General features: G+C 40.3%; 1 long non-coding RNA gene across 1 annotated transcript in view; it reads left to right on the top strand.

Annotated features, from left to right (window-relative positions):
* LOC130251768 (uncharacterized) overlaps positions 1-23,512 on the top strand; it is a 74,914-nt gene that overhangs the window by 248 nt on the left and 51,154 nt on the right. The gene's annotated exons all lie outside the window — the stretch shown is intronic.

The raw sequence follows: 23,512 nt of genomic DNA, 5'->3' as shown, positions 1-23,512 counted from the left end.
AAGTTGAGATAATAATATATACGATTTTTAAATTCCAATTGATTGGCAACTCACAGGAGTTAAGCTTTTTGAATGATTAGTCTGTAAATTCATTGTCTAAATTTGTTTTCAGAAACAATCCCTGAGGCGATTAGAAACATGAGAATAAATTCATCATTAGAATGACCTATTTGCCAATAATTTATTTTTTAAAAATAGAGTTGATTTAAAGAGAAAACAACTCTCCTGTAGTGAATTATTCGCTCATATCTGTTTCTGAGGTTTCTCATCTCCTTCCATAGATTTCTAAGCCTTTATGCATGAGTCACTAGCGATATGATGAAACAAGGGATTTGCATTAAATAAAAATTTCCTCCATCTTTTAAAGACACGTTTCATCGCTTCTGTGCTTCTATCTTTTCTTTCTACAGCAAATCAGAATAGAAAAAAATATGTATAGACTGTATACCTAATGATATCCTCTGCAGTTGTTTGTTCCCACCAGACATCCATATTATTCATACTGTTATTTTTGAAGCTGTTACTGATCAAGAGATTTTAAAATAATTTTTTTCATCAGCAACATGTACACTGTTTTAGGGACATGTTTTAGAGAGTTTGCTTTCTGTGGCAAGGTTCCTCATCAGCATATCTTTTTAAAAATTATGATGTGTGATTTTTATTCTTTGCCGAAGTGTCTTTTTTTCATAGAAGACTGACAGTAACTCAGTCTCCAGTTATCTGTTTATATAGTTTCTAACTGCATTACTTTCATAATGATATGCTGTATGTGCTGTGCATGGATCCAAAAATACAACAATACAATAAATTAGAGAAAGATGATGATTGATTTAGGGGACCTACTATTTTTATCACACTCTGCTACTGGCATACCAGGAATGCAGCTTTAACCAGGCATTCCACTGCTATCAATATCTTTAAGATAAGCTTTAAATAACCACTGGAAAAACACTCTGGACAGCTTTATGGAGATAATAACAGCAATTAAATTGTGATTCTTTGGGGAGAAACCCTCAGCAAACCACAGATGAAAACGTCTCCGTGCGCTCTCCTCAGCCCCGTTTCAGAGGCAGAGAAACCCACCCCACGGGCAGGATCAATGGGGCCCTTGTTGGGCTGCAGCTGGCATCGCACCCCAGCAGGTGGGCAGGATTTGGGATCAGATCCCTGTGCTCCTGCCCCTCCCAGCCCATCCTTCTGGCAGCTGGGGGGACTGCCCCGCTCCCCCTGGCACCCGCAGCTGCTCAGGGCTGCGAGGAGCCCGCTCCCCCCGCACACAGGGATTGCTCTCTGTGGCAGAGGCGAGACGGGCTGCTTGGGCAGGGTATCCGTGTGCCAAATGCTCTGGGCTGGGGCTTGGGAGTGCCCCTGACTGTCCAGCCAAGCCGGGTACTGAGCCTTCCCTTGCTAACCCAGGTACTGCCTTGCCGAGTGCCAGGGTGGTTTTTTTGCAGTTTCTTTCATTCAGGGATGGATTGCAAGTCAAACAGCTACAAATGCCCCACTGCAGTTGTGCACCACTTGTTTTCTGGTGGATTATGCTGGGTTTAAGGCACGAGCAGCTCTGACTTGCAGGCTTGAGGACTCTGCAGTGGGACCCACAGCTTTGCAGGTGGCTCTTTGTTCGCAAAATGTGAGGATGTTCACAGACGTTTAGCGCCTTTATGTTTTCTCCCTCTATCCTCTTTGAAGTGTTGCCCCTACTCAGAGCTAATAGCAGCAAATGTCTGGTGGTTCCACCCCAGTGACAGAGAATGGACCAACCACACTAGCACTGGCTGTGAGAGAGGCAGCATCCCCCTGCCCTCCACATGCAGCCCCAGTGGAAGAGTGTTGCTGTGAACAGGTGCTGCATACATCCTAAAATGCCTGTTGGACTGATACTGATGGGGCATGGCTCTTTATTTTCCCTAGAGCAGCAGTGGAAGAGGGACTCCCCATCCAGCTGTTCCCCAGGTTTCTCATTCTCTGGGTTCCCTGCTATCCCTTGCAATCATCATTTGTCTCCCAAGAACAATCTGCATTTCTGTTTGGAGACTTCCAAATGTGTGTCCTGCTGGCAAAGCTCGATGCCCTCTGTTGGCTTGGCACACCCTGGGCAGTAGTGGGCTCCCCTTGGTGCTGATGTCCTGCTGTTCTCCAGCATTTCATTGAGAGGTGCTGCCTCTTCCAGCCAGCAGCCCGGGCTGCAGACCACTTTCTCACTGCTGCCAGTCACTGGCTACTGAATGGCTGGAATTGGCACAGAGAGCAAGTAACAGTGCTGGGAGTGAACCCCTGACTTTTCCTGCTCTGGCACTGCACTCCCACAGAAACAGGGAAAGAATGACGAGTTGCAATCTTGTTTCAGGCCTTATGTGAACACTGAGATGCAGAACTGAAAGATGTTTGTGAACCAGACAAGCTTTGATAGAGAAAGAGGAGAGAACATCATGAGCAGAGTGGGAATACCCCAAAAGCATGAATAGCTGTTCCTGGTGGGTACAATTACCTAAGCCATTGCTTCATTTATATTCCTCCCATACCTAACTGAGTGCTCACCACTTCTTGGTGGCCTCCCAAATGTCCTAAAAGTTGTCACTTTGCTAGCTTCCTCCAGGAATAAATAAGCCAAGCAGCTAACATGGATTTGTGGCTATCTGAGGACTGCTGTTTTTGTGGGAAAAAGCTCGGCATTATGCATGTAGACAGCGAGCCAGCAGTGAAGCCAAAGAGAGGAATAATGGTGCCTTTAGAGCTTCTTTTCCAAATGCCTGCCATTAGGGTTTTAAGTTCTGAAAGGAGCTTATTGCTTTCAGGCAGGACTGTTTTACCACAAGAAAATTGGAAAAAGGAGGAAGAAAGAAGAGGGAGGGGAGAGGAAAAAAAGGAGTCTTGTATTGTATAAAAACAATTGAGACAGTGGAAAGTGGAATTGGTTACTAATGATCTGTGGCTAAGAAAGCATTAAACACATTCAGACTCCAGCCTCTGTGATGATAATACTCGGTGGGTGAGAGGAAGGCAGTGTGAATGTCAGTGAAGTAGGAAAGAGCTGCAGTCCTGCAGCAGCGTGGTGTGACTGCCACCCTGGATTCTGTGCTCAGCCAGAGGGAGCCTGCCTGCCTCCTGCCCACTGGGTACCAGGGATGGACTCCTACATCACCAATGTCAGCTGCTTTCCGGGCTGCTCCTTTTGGGAAAGCAAACAAACAAGTTTTTGTCTAATATCTGCCCGTTTCCTCTGGAGTCCTGCCGAGAGTTCATTTGGAAGTGGTTGTAAGAGCCCCGTTCAGCAGGGAAGAGGAGGTGTTGCTGCTGCAGGAGCTGCTGGGTAAAATTCTGTGGCTGGCATTGCACAGGGGGTCAGGCTACGTGATTGCTGCAGTTCTTGCTGCCCTTAAGATCCACATCTTTGTCTGCTTGGCAGGGCTGGCTTACAGCCTGGGGGCTGTGACACAGGTTCTGTTTTGTGCATTGCTGACGTTTTGCTCTTCCTGCTGTGACTTTAATTTCTGTTGCTCAGAAGAGTCTGTCTTATGCACTGGTTTCATACAAACTGCTTTATTTAAATCTTGTTTGAAATCTTTGTGATGGCAATACTTTTGTGGCCTCTGTGGACACGGAAGATCTGTGACACGGATCTTTGCACTCCGTGTCTGTGGGACATGTCCCTCATCCTCTCAGCAGACCCTTTGTCCTGAGCAGCTCTTCTGAGCAGTCTGTCCTGAGAGTGTCCCTGCAGCCAGCAGCAGGGCAGTGGGAAGAACAATCTTTCTGGGCTCTTTATGTTTCCTGCCTGCAAACGTGTCAGTCAGCAGTGAAGGGGGTGAAGGCAGGAGTGTTTGCTTCCCAGCCCTGAGACAGGCATGGCTGTCCTGGAGTTGCACAGGGATAAGTGCAAAGTCTGGCTCACACTTCCATGTCAGCCACTGCATGCTCAGGCAGGAGATACTCATGAATAGGTCCCAGTGACATTTCACAGTTCACACAGTGAGGTGCTGCCAGACTGACAGGTTTGGTGTCAAAACCTCAATCCAGTCCCAAAACCTGAGAGCATCTGGATGCTTTCCTGTCCAGGGCTCAGCCCTGCAAGGTGGCCAGGCTGGCTGTATTTCATGAGCCAAAAGTGAAAGAATACAGTGGTTAGGTAACGAGGCTCCATTTGGAGATTCTAATTTTATTATTTTGCTAAAATATCCTCTAGTTTGATGACTTCAGTCACAGACTGCCTTGTTTATTTGCTCTGCTGCTAAACCGTGATTTCTGAAATCACTCCCTGTTGGGCCTTTTATAATTCTCAGCTTCCCTAATAACCTTAATTTTCTGTCACAATTTTCTTTTTCAGTGTTAACACCTGCTATTTTATTCTTCTTTGTTAACTGGAAATTCTTATGGCAAGCCTCTCTTTACTAAAAGTGGTTATGGTGAACTGACATATCCTAATGAAATCCTATGCTCATATGGAGCTCAGATACTGAGGAAATTTGAAAGATGTGTGAAACACTTTTCTATTAAAACAACGAAAAATCATTCATCTTCAGTAATATTGTATAGGAAATTTAACAGTAAAAAATGGTATGGTCATTCTAGTTAGACTACAGCTTTTGACCTTGCTTGTATATCTGAATTATTAAGCAAGAAAAGGAGGAATCCCTTATATACAATTTTAATGTAATTAATATAAAATTTATCTAATTTTATATGTGGTAAGTAATACAACTATATGACCTAGTAGATAGTGGCCTGTTCTTCCCTCACTAGCAAAGCACTTTTGCTGGGAAATCTTCTTGTTATGCTGTCTCAGATATGCAAGGCCTTGCTGTGCTAGTTCTCACCATGACACCAGAATAAAAACTAGTTTTTCTTTAACAGACCTGACATTTTTTCTGTTGCAAATGAAACCAGCCTGAGCTTAGGCACCATACTACATTTCTGCATGAAATTGCCACCATCTTGGTGTCATTTGCTCCTGTTTAAACGTAGTGAAAACCACCTGACAGTCCCAGGTATCACTCATTTTGTAGTGGGGATGCATCAGTCAGAACTGGTTCCCAAGATGGAATACTGCATCAATGTAAATCTTGGCATGATGTCAGTGGCACGACTGAATCTGCATCAGTGGATCTTAGAGGGCATTTCCTTCTTCTTTGGAAAGTTCTCTCATTCTACAACACAAGTGCAGTCCCATGGGGCACTTGTTTAACTTCTTTTGCTAGCTCTGAACTAGGAAAATTATTTCCTTTAGACGGATTTTATTGGGAGTGGATTCCCTCTTCCAGTTGTTTTGTGTCATAACCAGCAGAGGAAGAGACTTCCCATGATATCTTCCATAATAGAAAGTTGATACAAAAAATTGGAGTGCAGAGGATAACGAGAACCAAGACATAATGAAAGCAGTCTTTGTACAGGATGAAAGTTGCATCTCTCCAAGCTACCTTCAGCCAAGTTCAAATACTCTTATTTCGTGTGTCTTTTCTTTATGTTCACAGGTCCATCATTGATGTGCATGCATTGCTTGTGATATAAGAATTCACAATGATTTACGGCTCATCTTTTTATCATTTGTTTCTACCTTTGCCATTCCTGTTCTCAGCTGAGACAAATATGTTATGATGACTGAATTTTTGCAAAGAGGGAACAGGAAGCTATGACTAGTATAGTGCTTTGCTCAAGTGAATTTCCCTATTAAAAATTGACTCCTAAGAGTGTAATCAACCCAGTCATGAGGTAGGCTGAATGTGTACAATTAATTATTTGTACCAGTATGCCCAGGAAGTCCAGGTCAAGGCCTGTGGACATAAAGATGTAGATACAGAACAATATGAAGTCCTTGCTCTACAAAACAAACTCTTTAGATATCCAACAAGATATGCTAAGTGGTACAGATACCTGTTCTGCAAAGGTCATCACTTTAAGTTTAGCTCTTATAAGCTTTATTTGGCACTGTCTGCTCTTTGCAGTGGGTGGACAGTGAACAGTCATTTCCTATCACTGACTCCACACAATCACAAATTTTCAGAACTGTATAAGCCACACCATAGTTTATCATAGTTGGTCTTTCTCTGAGATTTTGCCACCTCAAATATGTCCTTTGTGTCCTTTTGTTGAGATAAGGCGACCCTAACTGGAAAAATATTCAAGATGCAGATGAACAGAGTCATCATTATGTTTCTGTCTTGTGATTTGTTACTGGAATTTGAGATGTTTTGTTTTGTTTTTTTTTTTTTAACTGCTGCTGAGCAGAGCTGATGCTTCTGTAAAGCTGACTATTGTAACCTTCAGCATGTTCTACCAAATGGTAATTGTCACCTCAGAGTCCATAATTTTATTTCACTGTGAAGAATATTTGTTCTATTGTAAGTGCAGACCTTCTGTCTTTTGGCCCTATATCTGTCCCTGCCAGGTCCTTCCCACTTATGCTATGGTGCTCAGTTTGTTTAAAAACCATTCATGGGAGACTTTACCCAAAGAGTTTTGAACATCCAGTTGTATTTTATCTGACTGTCTCACCTGACCCATATGTTAATTAATTTCAAAAAACTCAAATGGATTTTACAAGGCATAATGTCCTGCTACAGAACTGACTTTGAGACCAGTCTTCCATATAAATTGCATTCAGACACTTATTGGTCATTTTTTGTAGCCTTTATAAATTTGTGTGCTAGAGTCACAAGCTTGCAGGTTCTGTAGCTCTCCAGATCCTCACTGGTGTCACATTTGCTAACCCTCAGCGTTCAGTGCCTAAAAATCAACGTGGGAAGTTTGGTACCCCTATCAGTGATTCAGCTCTTCCTTGAGTTTTCTCAGAACTCTTGATAAATGCCATCCAGTCCAGACAACTCATTAACACTGGTGGTAACATTACAACAGACTCTCCATAGCCAGTTATGTTTCAGATGGATCCTCTGCAGTATTGCCTTCAAAAAAAAACTTCTAGTGGAAATACCAGCAGTTTCTTCTACAGTAATCCTAGAAACAGAGTCATAGAATGATTTGGATTTAGATGTTAGAGGTCATCTAGTTCCAGCTCCCCACACCATGGGCAGGACACCTGTCACTAGAGCAGAATGTCCATCCAACCTGACCTTGAGCACTTCCAGGAACAGGGCACCACAGCTTCTCTGGGTAACCTGCTTCAGTGCCTCACTACCCTCACAGCAAAGAATTTTTTTCTATTATTTAATCCTAACCTGACATCTTTCAGTTTGAAGCCATTCCCCCTTGTCCTGTCATCACATGCTATTGTAAAAGTCTCTCTTCATCTTTCTTGTAGGCTCCCTTCAGTTTCTAGGTGGCCACAAGGATGCAGGTATTCACTCTCCTTTTCTGCAACAGCCTTATACCCTGACAATTCAGCCTGTCAGCAGGCTCCACAGACTGCCTGGCAGGCTTTTTTGCTCTGATGCTGATGATTTCTGTGGAAGAAGAATTTAGTAGTATATTTGATTGCTCCAGCCAAATGTTCTTCAAACTTTTTTTCTTTTTCCATGGCCTGCCTAATTATATTTTTGCATTTAATCTGCCAGGTTTTATGATCCTTTTTATTTTCTTCATTTGGATACAGCTTCTGCTTTTTGAATGATGCCTTCTCAATTCTAATAAACTCTTTTACTTCCCAAATCTTTAGCTCACTGCTCCATCACACTTGCTTTTTTTAATTGTTCCTCGAGTTTTCCTAACAGACAGTGTGCAATGGAGCTCTGCTTTGATAGTCCCTGTGCTATCCATAAGGATTTTGTTCTCTCAGACAACTCTTTTACTTTTGTTTTGAACAAGTTTCCTCATTTTCATATACTTCAGTTTCTTCAAGTTTAGCCCAGTTGTGGTGGCTTTTTGATCTTTGATGCTCCAAAGAGTATGTTTGATCTGAGTATGTTATGGTCATTGCTTTTCAATGGTGGCTTTTCTATGAACTTATGAACCAGAACCTACATAGTCTTTACTGTCATGACACAAAGTGTTTTGAAACCCTGAGATGGAAAGATTTTAAGGTGATAAGGAGACAGCTCAGGTACATGTAGCAGTGTCAATGGGATTGATTTAAAAGGCAAAATGGTAGAAGAAGTTTAAGAATATATTTTGAAGTATTTAACTGTTATGGAATTTATCAGAGACCAGGAAAGAGGGTAGTGTGGAAATGGAATGACTTAGGCTAGTATCACTGGAGCAACAGAGCTGAGGTCAGTAAGATACCACAGAGTGACTTCATGCAATATTGAGAACAAGCAGAGGAGAGGAGATGATACACCAGGAAGGCAATTTCTGGTAGCAGCACTCAAAGTGGATTTGAAGAGTAATTAAGCAATATTTTGGTTGGATGGTGTGGCATGAGGAGATAACATGACCTTTCTCCATACTAATTTGTTCATGCAAACAAAGCTGCCTCTATGCAAACTAGGTCAACATCTTGAAGGCATTTGGACAACTGGGCTCCTGTCTGCAGGAGTTCACAAATTAAAAAAGTATGCAAACCTCAGAAAATGTTAACGGACTAATGCATGGGAGAAATTAAGGATTAGAAGTTGTGTGTAGTGCTGATGGTCTTGAAAATATACCAGAGTCCTGCAATGCCATATTACTTGTGCAATAATGCTTAGAAGAACCTCTCAGAAAATTAGCAGAAGAACCTCAGGTCAAAATTGTAGCAAAAGGCTAATCCTTCAATTAATCAAATTATTGCAGATGAACTTTTTCATGCAAAGGGAGCAGGTAATTTTGCATTACTGTTTTGCACATGTAGGCTTTTCTCACTGAGGATATGTAATCATCAGTCCAGGCAGTGCTTTTCTCCTTGCCTCCCAGCTGCTAGCTTAGAAATAAATGTGTGCAGAATGGATGTGTGTGGTAGTAGCTATATTCTTTCCCTCTGATTTATTTGGTCCCATACACGCTGAATACATCAGGCATTTGTTTAAGTGTATCTTTCTGGGTAACTGTGGACTGGAGGAATATTGAACTTGGTATAATACGAATCTCTCAATAAATAAAAAGTCTCCCACTAAATCTCCCTTTATAAAGGCTGAGAAGAGAGATCTGTAGCATTCCACCTGCGTATGAATCGATTTCAATCAGCCTTTAGGAGGTTTCAGGCTGTGTTAGCTGTAGGATAGCACAGCACAGCAGCCAAACTGCCCTCACATCCCTTATTGACAGGTTTGTTATGAAACATGGAATATTTAGATTGAGGACATTCATCCCAGTGCTGCAGATGCCCAGCCCTGTTATCTTCATTTCAAGTCTGCTCTGGTGCTATCCACAAGCACACCAGCTTCCCCATCATATGCAACTGGACACTAACTTCTCCAGACAGGCTTTTTCTGAAAATGGAAGAGCTCTTTAAGGGAGGGAGAATGAGGGGGATATTTTCTGGTTACTTTTTTTAAGGGCAATTTCGGTATTTAGGAAAATGGGCCAACTTTCCCATTTCAGAATCCTCTGATTCAGACATGGGCAAGGTGAGAGGTTAGAGGCCTTGCTGTTAATGAGAGAGGCAGCCTCTGATTTTTACACTAATTGAAGCATTTACATTTTTCAGCAGAACTAAAATGCAAAACTAACACATTCCTTGGAGATTTATGACCCCACAATGGATTCTCCTATCCTCTCTCCCTTAATTATCCCAAATTATCTGAACTCTCATGAAGAAGAAAGAAATTAATATTAATATTCCATTTAGAATATACTCTAAAATGCAGTAGAAAATGGAGGCAATAATAATGATAAAGAGGGTAGCTAAGATGATTTGGAATGTATAATCTTTCTTCTCTTCATTGCAGCTTTCTTATACTGGAGTAAGCCAGGAAAACTTGATCTTGCATTCATTTAGCAAAGCAATTTTTTTTCTGCATTAACTTCCAGTGTATAAGTAAAAGCTTAGTAAAATATTGTTTTGTCTGTTAAATGTAATATTTTTTCTCTGTGCCTTGATCAGAAAAAAAAATAGGAATAAAAGAAATTGGATAACTCTTTTTGAATAGTGTTTGTACATGGGGGGCAAATATACAGGTGTGACTCATCACTGGAGAGCAGACAGGAAAAGAAGCTAAAAGGAAAGAGCAGCTATAAACAGGACATGAACTGAAGCAGAAATTAGAGTTTAAGTTGAAAGAAAGGAGGAAATTACAGTTAGCAGAAGAGGAAGCAGTGGGGTCAAACTAATCAAAAACTGCAAATGTTGAATTTGTGTCTATGGACCGTAGGTTAGAGAGAGGAGTCTACCTGCATGAAATTGGCAGAGATGTGCCACAGAGAAGGGTGGAAGTGGGGAAGGAAGGATGTCTCTTCATCTGGGTGGTGAGACCCAAGTCCCAGGTGAGTGTCAGCTGGCCACTGGCTGACTGCTGTAGTGGGTTGCAGGTTTGTAGTTGGCCTTTGCAGCTCCGAGGTGGCTGCCAGCTGCTGTGCCAAGCTCCTCACTCCCAGCTCCAGGGCACTGACTACAGGGCTCCCGCTGCCCTGGAAGTTTGTAGTCACAAAACATGAGTGGAGGATTGGTTTAGTTTAGGCTTACAAGTGTCCTAAGATGAAAAACAGCCTTGAGAAATGGTCCTTGATGGTGGGATACCATTCACACTGATGGCAAAAGTATGCCCAAGTTCAGCTTTAAAATTGAGAGCATATTATATATCTGAGTCCCAAAACCACTTCTACATTTTGTTCTGTGTAAATTTGTTCAGTGTTCCCACTCACTGACAGATGTCAGGGACTTTCAAAAGACCCACCACTTGTGGTGCTGGTTTACATACACCAGTGTTGTACTGTGAGCTATGATAAAAACTATGTTATCCCATGAAGTAATGTTTGATTTCTTGGACAGTATTTTGTGTCAAAACTCTGACTTTTAAAATGTGAGAGGGATATGGCATAACTCTGCTCTCCTGTGCTTATAAACCTTTTTTTCTCACTATCCTAGTACAATGTTAGCAAGTTGTTGTAAGAGTGGAAGACATCAACTACTGTGAAGCCTATTTGAAGAGCTGTTGCATAGGGCATCACATATTGGGCCTGAGAATCGATTGTGGGTGAAAAGACTGTCATATTAAAAAAACAAAACAAAAACATAACAGTAGAGAATGATACTAAAAATAGCGAACAGACTTGAGCTCAGCTGTGAATTAAAAAACCCATTTTACTGTTTCTTTTTAGCTTGAAAATAGCCTTTACTGTTTTTGTAACAATTTGTTTGCTCTCTTTAGTTTGGTCAGCTTTCAGAGGCTCAAGAAGGAAGTACTAAGGCATGGAGAAATGTATAGAAACTGGTCATGGCCAAGATGCAATCCAGCTGCTCAGGACTGTGCATCACTACACAGAGTGGTAGTGATGTGTGTATGCACAACCTTATTGTAGCTGGGCATGCTCTGGTTGGATATTTTGGGTTCATTTTCAGTGTAGAGCTTCTGTGAAAGGAATTTGTGTTTCTCAGCCTTCTCCAACAAGACAAAATATTTGGGAAGGAACACTAGGTCCCAATGAAGTGTTTTGCTGTTTTGTTCAATATAGCAACATTCAGTCTCAGGAAAAGCAATTTTGTGATCCTGCCTCCTTGATTTTATTTAAAAGTCAGAAAAAAACTCAAATCAAAACAAAACTCATTGCTAAAGATATTAGTAGTACCTAGAGGTTTTTGGTGTGAATGTGTGTTTTGAATAGTTAATAGTGAATATATGACCTTTAAACATAATGGAATGAGGAAACTAGATTTTATTTCATTTAGCCAGATGCAACAAACAAGGACTCTTGCAATCCACCATTGAGAAACAGTAACGTGATAGATAAAGCACTGGACTGGGATTTTAATCTAGGCATTGCTGTAGAATTTCTACATCAATTTCTTAAAGAAAATTAACCAGAACATTTAGCCAGGGCTTTCTTATCTGTGAAATGAATATGGTAATCCCACATTATCAGTCTGTGACAAATCCATGAATATTACTTGTATTTACTGAAGAGTTTCAGATTAATGTTTTCTCTTCCTCAATTATTTAAAAACCTAACTTTCAAAAAACCCTGACTAAATATATGAAAAGTATTACATTCCATGCCTAATATAAATTGGCTGACACATGCTAGACTGTTGAATGTCCCTGAATGAGAAATTAAAATAATTTTTTGAAATTATTGAACAACTTGTTGCCCAAACTATCATATGACCAAAGATATCTCTTAGTGACTTCACGATCACTGAAAATTTCTGCAGTAGTCGTAAAAAAATTATGCATCTTAGTTACATTCCTCATTAATTTTTTTTTTCATTAAGTAAGAGATATGGGACTAAAATGACACAATATTATTATTAAAACTAGAGTTTGATTACCAAATATATTTTTATGGAGCAAAAATTTTATGGATTGTTTTCTTGTCCATCATTTAATAAGCAGCAAAATATTCTGCAAACTGCCACAGAAGAAAATAACACATACAAAAGGGTGAAGAAGGAAGTAGAATAGCACATGCTATAAATTGAACAAAATATATACAAGGTATCTCTGCATGTTTTTTATTACATGCCTTTTTCTCTATTACTTTGGGTAGAAAGAAATACTCTGCATTTCTTTATGGGAATTAGGATAAGACACTGAATTCCAGATGCTGCCTGATACCTTTTCTTAATTTGGAAGACAAGAAATGTGTTTTTCCATTCTTGTTTCCATTTCCTTACAGTTGTCTCCTGTGCATCACATATCAAACCTGCAGTGGTGCTCATTTGCAAGAAGAGTGCCACATGTGGGTGCATGATGGTCTGATTGTGAAAGACTTGCCTTCCTTTCCTTTCCTGGAGATCCCAAAAGCCACGTTTGTCTTATAGGCTCTTTGCTATGGGTGTAACTAAATGAAAAGCACTTTGGGATGTTCAGCTGTATAAAGTATTGCCATTGAAATTCAAGCTGTTTTACTGCAGAAAAACACAAAAGGAAAAAAACCCAAATAAACAGCAACAAAAAGCAAATGAAAAGGTTTCCAGGGATAAAAATGTGAATACTGTTAGATGAATAAAACATTAGGAAGAAGGGAAAATACTTCCGGAAAACAAATCAATAAGATTAAAAAAAAAATTATTTGAGGAAGTTGACAGGCTTGCAGAAATTTCTAGCTTACAAGGTATTTGCAGAGAGAAAATATGATGAATCAAGACACTATCATCAAAGTATAAACCCTAAGTATTAAAATTTTAACTCTAACTTGTAGAGAGTCCAAATCTTTTCCTCTGTGACATAAATTTGCACAGGCAGTAGAAGCTTCCAATTACAGAGTTTCTTCTGTATTTTACATCCTTGGAGATAGTGTTTGTCCTTTTATAAAATGAGTGTGAGATTCTGTCCTTCCCAATTTATGACTTCTACATGACACGTTAGGAACGGGAATTATTTATAAAAATAGAAAGAAAAGAAAGTTTAACAAGCTCATTAATGGATAGTTCTATTTATTCACTGCAAAAGGACACTTTTGCCATGGTGAAACAGTGACAGGACCTACCCTTGTCATTTAGCCATGGATTAGACCCTAGGTATTTAGTCTTTCAGGTAAATGCCCTGATAACAAGGGTGTAGAAATACAGGCATAATCATGTATTTTTTTCTCTCCATTGATTCTAGTGGTTTGTGCCCAACACAACAGAATAGGGAGCTGCATGGAGGTCTCCCCTTCTGGGGCAGCACCCCAACATTGCTAAGCAGCAGTCCAAGATCAAGTATCACGCTGTCAAACTCCTCTTTGCCCTTTTTGGAAAGGGAGCCTCTGTCTAAATCCAGGAGCACTTGCCTGCTCCTCCTTTCATCCAGGTAGTTTTAGGAAGTCATGGCTCTACCTCCTTGTAGCCTTCCTCATGAGAAGTTCCCATCCCCACATGATCTCTGTTGGGAAGGCAGTGTTTGAAGCAGGGCAGAGGCACAGGTTGTTGTCTGGCTCCAGTTGTGCAGAGCATCTCTTTTAAAAACTTTGTTTTGATTGAAAGTTTCTGGAAAGTAGGTGAAACTCTGACCAAAACAGTTTTGCTTTGCTAGAGATCTGATGTTTGCTGTACACATATTCTCCTGATAACTTAATAGTCCCACCAAAAAAATCAATAAATGTTCTCTATTATACTTCTAACTTTGTTTCAGTCTCCAATGATGGCTTCTCATCAAAATTCATGTTCTGAAGGTCCTGGATTTGAGTTAGCTTTTATAGCTTTCCCATACCAGACCATATTAACTCCTGTTATAATCTACCACTCTATGCTGAACTGAAACTAACACATTGATGGCTCTCTCTTTACAAAATTCTCAGGTTTGGATTGTTACATGCTGAAGAACAAGGAATAACAGAAGTGTGAATTGCCTTTTAAATTCACAGTTATCCTCTGCATTTTAGTTATTTATGCTAAAATGTCTCAAAGGCATCAATTCATTTTGTTTTAGAAGATAATTTGATGAAAATTGGATCTTCTTCCCTGGTTTAAAGGATACATACAACAAACATTTCCATGCCACATGAACTTCAGAGTGAGAAGTTGGTCTGCTCTTTAAAGTTGGACTATTTATGAATGTTAAACTTACTCAGTTTGGGGTAAACTGGCTCTCCTGACATTTGATAGTTTGCTTCAGTAATGTGGTGCACTCCCACTTTTTTAGTGGATGCATGAAATTGTTTAGGTAAGATTTTGAATGCTAGTTTTGCATTTACCTTTGTTTGGAGAAATAACCTGGTGTATTTAAATTCCTGAAACATATATCCATATGTTAAGAAAACATGTCTTGCACAGTTGCTTTTCTTCTGCCCTAGACTGAAATGCAGTAGGAAGGTGGGAGGAGGCCTCAGTTGAGTTAAAACTAAAGAGAAAACAAGAAATGCACATGCACCACTGAAATCTGGATCCAGGGAAGGTAGTTTTTATGGCAGCTTTATTTTTGTGGGTTTCTAACAACCATCTTATTTAATCTGATTGTGAATGAGGGGAGAAGATGTACTGCCATGAATGCTAGTGCATGGTCTAGGCTCCAGCTTTCTTTATTGCTTCCATTATCACCATGGATCTTCATTGGCCTGAATTGCTAACATCCTTGTAGGAACGATAAGACTCAGATGGCTCTGCCTGTCATTCACTGATGTGTGAATTGGCAATCAAATGATTGATCAATTTCTCTGTGCCTCAATAGCTACTTTCATCCTGATTTGCTGTATAAAATGCTGCAGTTTCAGCTAAGTTTTCTAAAGGGTACGTAAAGTAAATTAGGCAATTATACATAATCTTAGATTTAAAAATTGAAAATCCATCAGCATCTCTGTCTTGCAAAGAAAATACATTTCAGAATCTGAAAATACAAAATCTTTTGTAAGGAAGAAATGTTCTTACAAAAGAAAACTCCTGTAGTCCTGGCAGTCTGCGTGTGAATGGCTTTCATGAATTCCTAATATATTTTTCTTTTGTTCATTTTTTCAAAAAAACTTTTGACTCTAGAAGCTTTTAAGAAGGAGAAGTTTTTTAAAGTGGAGCAATAGGAAGTGCTAAATATTTTATTAGTGATTTGTGATAACATGCTTTTCCTTTATTCCTTTAATAGAAAAAAATCGTGACAGTAAGCAAAATGATGAGGATTAATGTATGAAAATGTATTGCATGGCAGCCTCTGAGTAAGGTATTTATAAACAGTTTCTTTAAAAAAGAAAGTATGTCAAAATAGATTACAAGAAGACTAGGAAATTATTGTAGTCAGATCAAACAGAATACACAGACCATGAGGTTTTTTTCTGTAATATCTGCTGCATCCTGGCTGAGATCACCCAGTCTTCATCTGCTTCCCTCTCTCACAGGAATGTCATGGTGCTTTGTTCACCTCCTTGGTTTAAAACAGAGCAAAGTGAGTGACTCTCTCAAGAGTTTAATGTAGAAAAAATGCTTCATGATTTAAATGAGGTTTCATGCCAAATCACTTTTCAGTTTATTTAGTCCTTTTTGCTGTTGTTGGTGAACCTGTGCCCTTCATGGTCTAGGGGTAATCATTCCCTTTTAAACATTAATATGACCAGAGTTGTATGTTCTACATATTCTGTCAAAACTGAGGAACAATGAAGAGCTGCAGAAACAAAAAACCCTCTAAAACCAAACACCCAAATATAAAGATTAAAAACTGAGACAGAAACCATCAAAACAGAAAAGCTGAGGCAGACAAAGGCTGAGTTATAGTTTTGACAGGCTGACTGGAAGCCACTGTGCTTTAGGCTGCAAGGGCTTCATCCAAGTTTTACTGGTGGCAGTAGAATGGCTTCAGCAGGCTTTGATTCAAACCCAATTCAGCCAATTTATTGAATGATTTCTTCATTTTTGTCACACCAGTCCTGTTGCTGAGCAGGAATGAGGAGGAAGGGGACAAGGGAGGCCAAAGGAAAGTTGACCACACAAATGTAATGTTGGAAGCATTAGACTGCATGGGGTTGTTCAGCCTCCACAAAGAACCAAACTTATTCCCATGGAAACCAATGCTCAAAGATGAATAAATAGGCTGGCTCTCAGCAGCTCCCTTTCCTTTTTTCTCTTTTTTTTTTTTTTTTTTCTCTCTTGGGATGTTTTGCTGTTGTTTTTGGTAAAGGAAAAGAAAGAGTCTCTTCACCTCCAAGCAGCTTGAGAAAAGACTGGCAACATTCATTCCACTAATAAGGTGTCAATTAATGCAAAGAGGAATGTCCTGGATTTTTCAAAGAGATCTATTTTTCAATAGGAGCTAGTCAAGACGTTGATGAGGTTTTGTTTCTCTCTCTTTTTTTGTTTTGTTTTGTTTAAATGGAACATACACTTTCTCGAAAAAGGGGGCTGCTAAACTGGTGTTGTAAGTCTGCCCTCACGTGTTGGATTTTAACTCTTCAGGAGAGAAAGTGTAAGTGAGCTCAAAGGAATCCACCAGATGTATTGTGGCACCACCCAGTACAGATACTCAGGTCTGCTTTTTTTAGTACTGAGGTTTAGGTACTTATGTAGGTGTAGCAGTGGGTTACATCCACAGGAGATGCACAGAGGTATGCACCACCCATTTAATGTAGCAGATGTGGGACATTGTAATTCCTACAGTAAGAGATAATGAATTCAAAGGGAATGTTACAGAGCTGTTACTGATGATCTCAGGGTTATCAAAAAAGATGAAAGGTGGGCTGAAAAGCATGAGAATGACCAACCAACTTTTAATAAGTAAGGAAGATAGTCTCAGAAATCTGAAGGGAATCCTTTGTGTTTGGCATCTTGTGAGGAGGGTTTCTGAGAACAGGAAATGCCGTGGATATAGTGTCATATGGGAAACGTCCAGTGTGAGTCAGCATGAATCAGTGCTCAGATGGGGCACAAGTGATTCTTCAGTCTTTGGAACCAATGAAGGCAGGTCTCCTGCAGGCTTCCACCTGGGCCAGCTGAGCCTGATGTCTCTAAAATGTCAGTGCCCACTTAATTTTTGGTATCATAAGCATTTGCAGAAGAGCTTTTCTGCCCAAAGGAACACCTCTTCTGCGTGGATCCTCACTTAAATGGTGATCTCATGTTGCAGCCTTTCCTTTAGTGAGGAATAAATTTTGGTTGCTCTCTCTTTCCCCTCTCCAGACATCTGTTTCTGTAAAATTTGTAACAACATAATGTCTGTCCGTCTATTCCACTTGGCTGACATCAGCCAGTAGGCTCAAAACTATTGGTGAAACCAGCCAGAAAAAATGATTGCCTAAGCCTCATTTCCTTAGGAAACTCAGCAAAAAGTTAATATTAGCAATAACTTGTGGATTGGAGCTACCACTGGGGGAATGCAGCGTGGCACTGAAGCTGTGTGTGCCCAAGTGCAGTCTGGTGTGGTGCTCCCATTGCACTTTTGCTGTAACCTTTCTCCTGGGCCCTGGTGGCAAACAAACCTTCCTCCAGCTGCTGTGTGGGTGAACAGTCACAGCAGAGTCCTTGGCAGGGGAGAGTCAGGGCCTCATTGCTTCTTGGTTTACCTGCTGTTTTTTGGGGTGTGGACACCTGCTCACCAGAAAGGGATAGAGACCACACATCCATTTAATCTGGATTTTCCCTAGCCTTCTGCACATTTGGGATCTGCACTCAAATCAGCAGTTTGCAGTGGGCTTCAACTCCTATTACTGAGTAATTAATTTCCATTGCATTTTTTAAAAAGTCTTTGAAAAGACCTGCATGATGTTCTTCTCCTGAATATATGAGTGTCAATTTGGTTTAATGAATCAATCTGGAGTCCTTAAATTGTTTTTTAATTCACTCTTTTAAAGTTTCATCTTTTCTTTCTAGATAATGGTTAATGGATGTGGAGTGTGAGAAATGTGTTTTCTGCTGCAATTGTTAGAAACCTGGGTGTCCATTCCTTCACTGCTGTCTAGGGTCTTCATTTTTACCTGCATTGTGTTCTTGCTGTATATCCTCCCTTCCCTCCTTTCCCTTTCTCAGAACAGTGCTTATTAAATTGCATTTATCTTTTCAGAGCACTGAAATGATAATCCCCATTAAAAAAACCCTTAAAACCCCACCACATTTCACAGCATTCCACAGCAGACTCTTCCTTCTCCATATCCACCACACACGGTCAGTGATAGTTACCTCACTGTGATCCCTTCAGCTCCCAGTGTGTTAGGAAGTTCCTTATATGCTAAGAAAGGCACACAGCCAAAGCTGCTTGTGCTGAGATTTTTTTTTTCTGTGTGAATATGAAGCAGGGCAATGGCATTGTGACTGCTTTGCAGCATGAGCTCATTTTCAGTATTCTCTTTATCCTGAGGCAATGACCTTTCTATTACCAGCCTCTCTGAAAGGAAGGAGTAAACCATGTCTTGTCTGTGTCTTCCTGTTTATGGTTTATATGTGACTCAAAGTTCTGCCAGAAACTTAATGCCATTTTACTGCCTGGTTTTACATTCTGCCTGTGATGTAGTAATTATCAGGGTGTGACAGAGCACTTATTTCCTATCATAAACCAGGGCTGTTACCCAGGAAGGAAATTTTGTTTGAGTCATGAATGGATGTAACAATATGAAATATTCTCTGAGGACCATATTCTGATCCTGTTGACATTGATGGGAATGTTGGTTTTGTCTTCACTGTGAGAGCCACATAATGAAAGAAAGGCATTTCTGAGCCCGCTTCTATTTTATTTTTTGAGAGCCAATTCCCCACAGTCCTGTCAGCACTGGACAGTTGTATACCTCAGCTGAATACCTGGTGCAGGACTAGCATGGGATACTCAGTATGCTGAGAGCCACAGTCTTTGTGGATGTAAATTAGTGCTGCCCCTTTCTCATCAGGGACAGTGCACTGTTTTATATTATGGGGAAGTCTTGCTCTCAGCTTCAAGCTGCCATTTCCTTCTGTTTTTAGAAGGGGAAAAGCAAATAGTCTACACTTTTAATCCATTCTTACTAAGGGGAGGACGGGAGGAAAGAACTAAAACAATTTGGAGACTGTGTAGCAGTTTCCTAGTTCCCTACTTGTAACACACAGTTAATGCCCACGACTTAATGGGAACACACTTGCACTCAGCCACACTTGCCTAGGGCAAAGGAGACAATGAAGTATTTCTGCTTATGCCATCACAAGGCTTCACTTGAACAGCAGAAGCACAAGCAGAAACCAGATTCAAACCAAGGGCAAGGGTGAACAGAAGGCAGGCTGCAGCCTGGCCAGGGCTCTGAACGCTGTGCTCAGCATCATCAGGATGGAGCCTTGTGCTGCTGTTGCTGTCAGTTTTTCATACATTCACTGCCTGATGGCTATTGCTTCCTCCTCTGAGGAAGAGATGGAAAAATTTCAACACAAGTAAGAAAGTCGGTCCTTTTTAGACAATTCCAGCAGACTATACAACCCACAGTGTTCAGAGCATGTGGGATATTACATTACAGACATTTCTGGTTTTAAGAGCAGAATTCAGCCCTGAACTAATTTACATGATTAACATGAAGACAGAATGTCCCACCATACTTTTATAGCACTGGAATGCAAATTTTGATTTACATTCCAACTCAGTTAGTTTTCTGACTGATATCCTCCCCCTTCTTATCCTCCTCCTGAAAAAAAAGGATAAAAAAAAGGAAGCATTTTCATCTTTAACTGTTATCTTAAATACCTCTTTCTGATCTTCTGCAGAGTGAACCTTGACAGTTTTCAATGAAATAGATGGCCCCTTCTGCTCCACATATCCCATAATTTATTGGCCCCTTGCACCTGTCAGATGCCACATTTCCTCCCTCTGGGAGCACATAACCCTTCTTCCCTTGTAACTAGAGAGAGAGCTACAGGTGGCAGTTAAGCCTTGAGTATTCCTTTGATCTTTCCTAGATATTTTTAATTGGAATTTTTTTTCCTAGGGATTTTTCCTGTGTAACTCTACTTTCAAATAGAGAAGCATTTGTTTTGTTTTCAGTAAGCCTGGAGCCCAAACTCTGCTGGTGCACCAGTGAAAAATGGAAGTGATTCCCCTCATTTTGGCAGATCACTCTGCATTAAACCTTATCCACAAAATAGTTTTGGTCTCCCTTTCATCTTTCATTTCTTGTTCAGAAACAAGATCCCTTTTATGAATAGCCCTTCAATAAGTGCTTCAAATCCACCCCTTATTTGAGAAAGCACTCAGATAGTTTCCCAAATCAGGAATATAGAAAATATTCACTTATATAGAAAATACTCACTTCTCTATCTGGAAAATTTCATGATACAATAAAAAATCAGGTATACTGAAGGAAAAGCAGATACTTACTACTTTTCTGTGGAACTGATATACCCTTTGTCAGGACAGCAGCTCTTTCTAACTGGTGTTCTGCAGCTGAAATGGAAGATGAGAGTCTAAAGCACACATTACTGGGGAGACAATTTCCTTGTGCTATCCAAGAGACGATGTAGTCACTGCTGGCATTCTCTGCACAGCTGATGTTCAAACTGAAATTGGCCTAATCTCTGGGTCTTCTTTCAGAGATTTTAATAGTAATAAATCCTAAAAAGTGCATTTTAAAACTAACACCATCAGCCACAGATGGCATTTTAAACAGCTCAATCTAACCTGACCACTCTCATTTTTGATTCTGACCCTTCCTTCTCCCTCTGGTTCTCCTGTCTTTGCAAAAAGACTCTGCTGCCTGTGTGAAATGGTTGGAAAGTGTCTGTGTTCTAAAATATTCCAGTACCTGTGAGGTTTCAAAAAACTATGAAACTATTTCTGCATATACCTTTTTTTTTTTTTTAATTTTATTTCTTGGTAGTGCTTTCTTTCTATGTCAGAGCATTTGTGTTGGGGCAGAACTCAGACCATCCTGTTTCAGGCTTTTTTTGTGCTGCAGCTAGCAATCCTTTTACTCTCTACTCCTGAACAATACTGTGCAGACCCAGAACAAGCCCCTTAGGCTCCCCTAGTCCCACATCCCTTACCTACCCCACCCCTATTTCTGTCCTTTTATGAATCAGGGGGACCACACAGCACCTGCTGCCTCTGCCTAGAGGAGCCATTCAAGGTATATTATATGTGTATGTGTGTATATATGTATGCATGTATATTTGAACCCCTGTAATAAATTTCTGTCTCCTTCCAGTGTGACATGATAGAACTTAGAAAAGTTAGAAATTAGTTCAACTGTATTTCCTTATACTTTAATACCCCTCACACATCAGGCAAGCTTCCTGTAGTGTATCTTTTCTCATCTCAGCCTATTGAACTATTGTCTTTAATATATTTCTTGCAACATCTCTTTGGAAGTACGTGTTTTAAAAATGTAAGTAGGATGCGTGAGCTTTCTGCTATGTTTATTCAATTCTCAACCCTCCAAACACTTGAGAATTCAAATTATACAGCTAGGCTTAATGAGGCTGACTTGGAGTGAAGTTATGTGCATAAAAGTCAAGGATAGGAGGCCTTGATGTTGTGCATTTTTAGGTGGTTATGGGGTTTTCAATATTAATGTTTATTACTGAATAGTCTGAAGGGGAGCTCAGGCTGCACCTTTTCATCAGTGCTTGCTACCAGTTACCTTGCTGCAAAGGAGCTCCTTGGGGTGTCTGAAAGGCAGAAGTTTGTTTGTGGAAGCACTGCCATCTGCCAGTGCAGATCTGAGGGCTCCATGTCAGCCACTCCAACCTCAAACCTTGCCAACAGCCAAAGCTGCAAGCTCTGTGTGGGTTTGTGACACTCACCTCTAAGCACTTAGACTATGGCTTTCCCTTTGCCTCCTAGTGGAATGGGGAAAACAATTCTGGATGTTCAAAATAACTAGCATGAAGCATCACTATGCTGTAGTGTGTTCCCTAACACACACCACAAATAAATGGTTAAGAAAATTGGACTAGTCTAAAAGCCTGGCCATTTTCCCATCCCAGCTTGTTTAGACTTTGAAGGTTGGTTCAAGTTTTGTTTTTTCTCTTGAATTGTCTTGACCATCTTTTTTTTAAGCCCCTGAAGAATGTGAGAAAGCAAATTTGCTTGTGGCATTAGCAGTTTTGGGCAGTGGGACTGCAGGAAGGGCTTCTGGCTTCATGCTGGAGAGCTGGAGAAGACAGGTTCTCATACAGCTCTGGGGAAGAGATTGTTCAGCCAGTCTGGCAATGATGCCATGAGCATGGGGGCATTTTAGTGCTGGTCTGCATTAAACAGCCAGGAACTCCTCACCACTAATCTTACAAGCTTCTCTGGGGCTTTATCCTGACCTCATCTCTGCTCCCATTCATAAGTATAGTAAGAAAAATTTCTTTTGAGTCATCCTAAGGAAATGCTTAAAAGAAAACTCATCCTTTTTTTTTTTTTTTCCTAGATGTGCCCTTTGCTCTGCTAAAGCAGCTGCTGGGTAAGGCCAAGTGCCATCCTAGCCCTTCTGAGTAGTAGATTTTGCTGAATGCAGCTATGAGAGCAGAGGAGCAGGTACCTCTTATTTTTGTAATGATTTTTATTCTGATTTTACTCAGACCTTCAGATATGCATATTTGCATATCTGTCTTTACAATTTTGAGCTGGTAAAGGGATTTGGTCAGAACATGCTGACTGCAGGAAATAGAAGACTCGTTCAGAAATATCTCACTTTAATGAAGTAAATATCATGTTATACTCAGATCACTCCCACAAAGTTGAGTATTTGTCCTCTACAGCACAGTTTTGGGTTTTACACCATGTTGCAATATTCATACTACAATTATAAAAAATGCATAGCTGTAGAATTGCTTTTGGAATATTCTATTTCACAGTAGAAGTATGAATTTTTTGCTTTTTTTATCCTCATTCTACTTGAAGGAATATTGAAGAATTTGAGAATTCTCCACAAAATAAAAATTCCAGCTTTTAATTAGCTTTACTAAAATAAATGTCATCCACGCTTAGCGCTATGGGATTTTGGAAATAAAGTCCCACCTGTTTCTTCAGAGCATTTTGGGGAAGAATGAAAAGTGGAAGTACAGGAGAGGGAAATATGCCTGTTGGTGATTAGAAACAGAAGCAGGACCTTCCATTCCAATTTTATCTATAAAACCCTCCCTGGTGTGAGACAGCTGTTGCCTCTGAAGCCTTCTACATATCTCTCAAAATCCCAAGGGTCCTTCTTTTTTTAA

This window comes from Oenanthe melanoleuca, chromosome 3, assembly GCF_029582105.1.
Source record: "Oenanthe melanoleuca isolate GR-GAL-2019-014 chromosome 3, OMel1.0, whole genome shotgun sequence".
Taxonomy (NCBI): Eukaryota; Metazoa; Chordata; class Aves; order Passeriformes; family Muscicapidae; genus Oenanthe; species Oenanthe melanoleuca.
The sequence above is the reverse complement of the archived record's forward strand: the minus strand, read 5'-3'. Positions and strand labels throughout refer to the sequence as shown.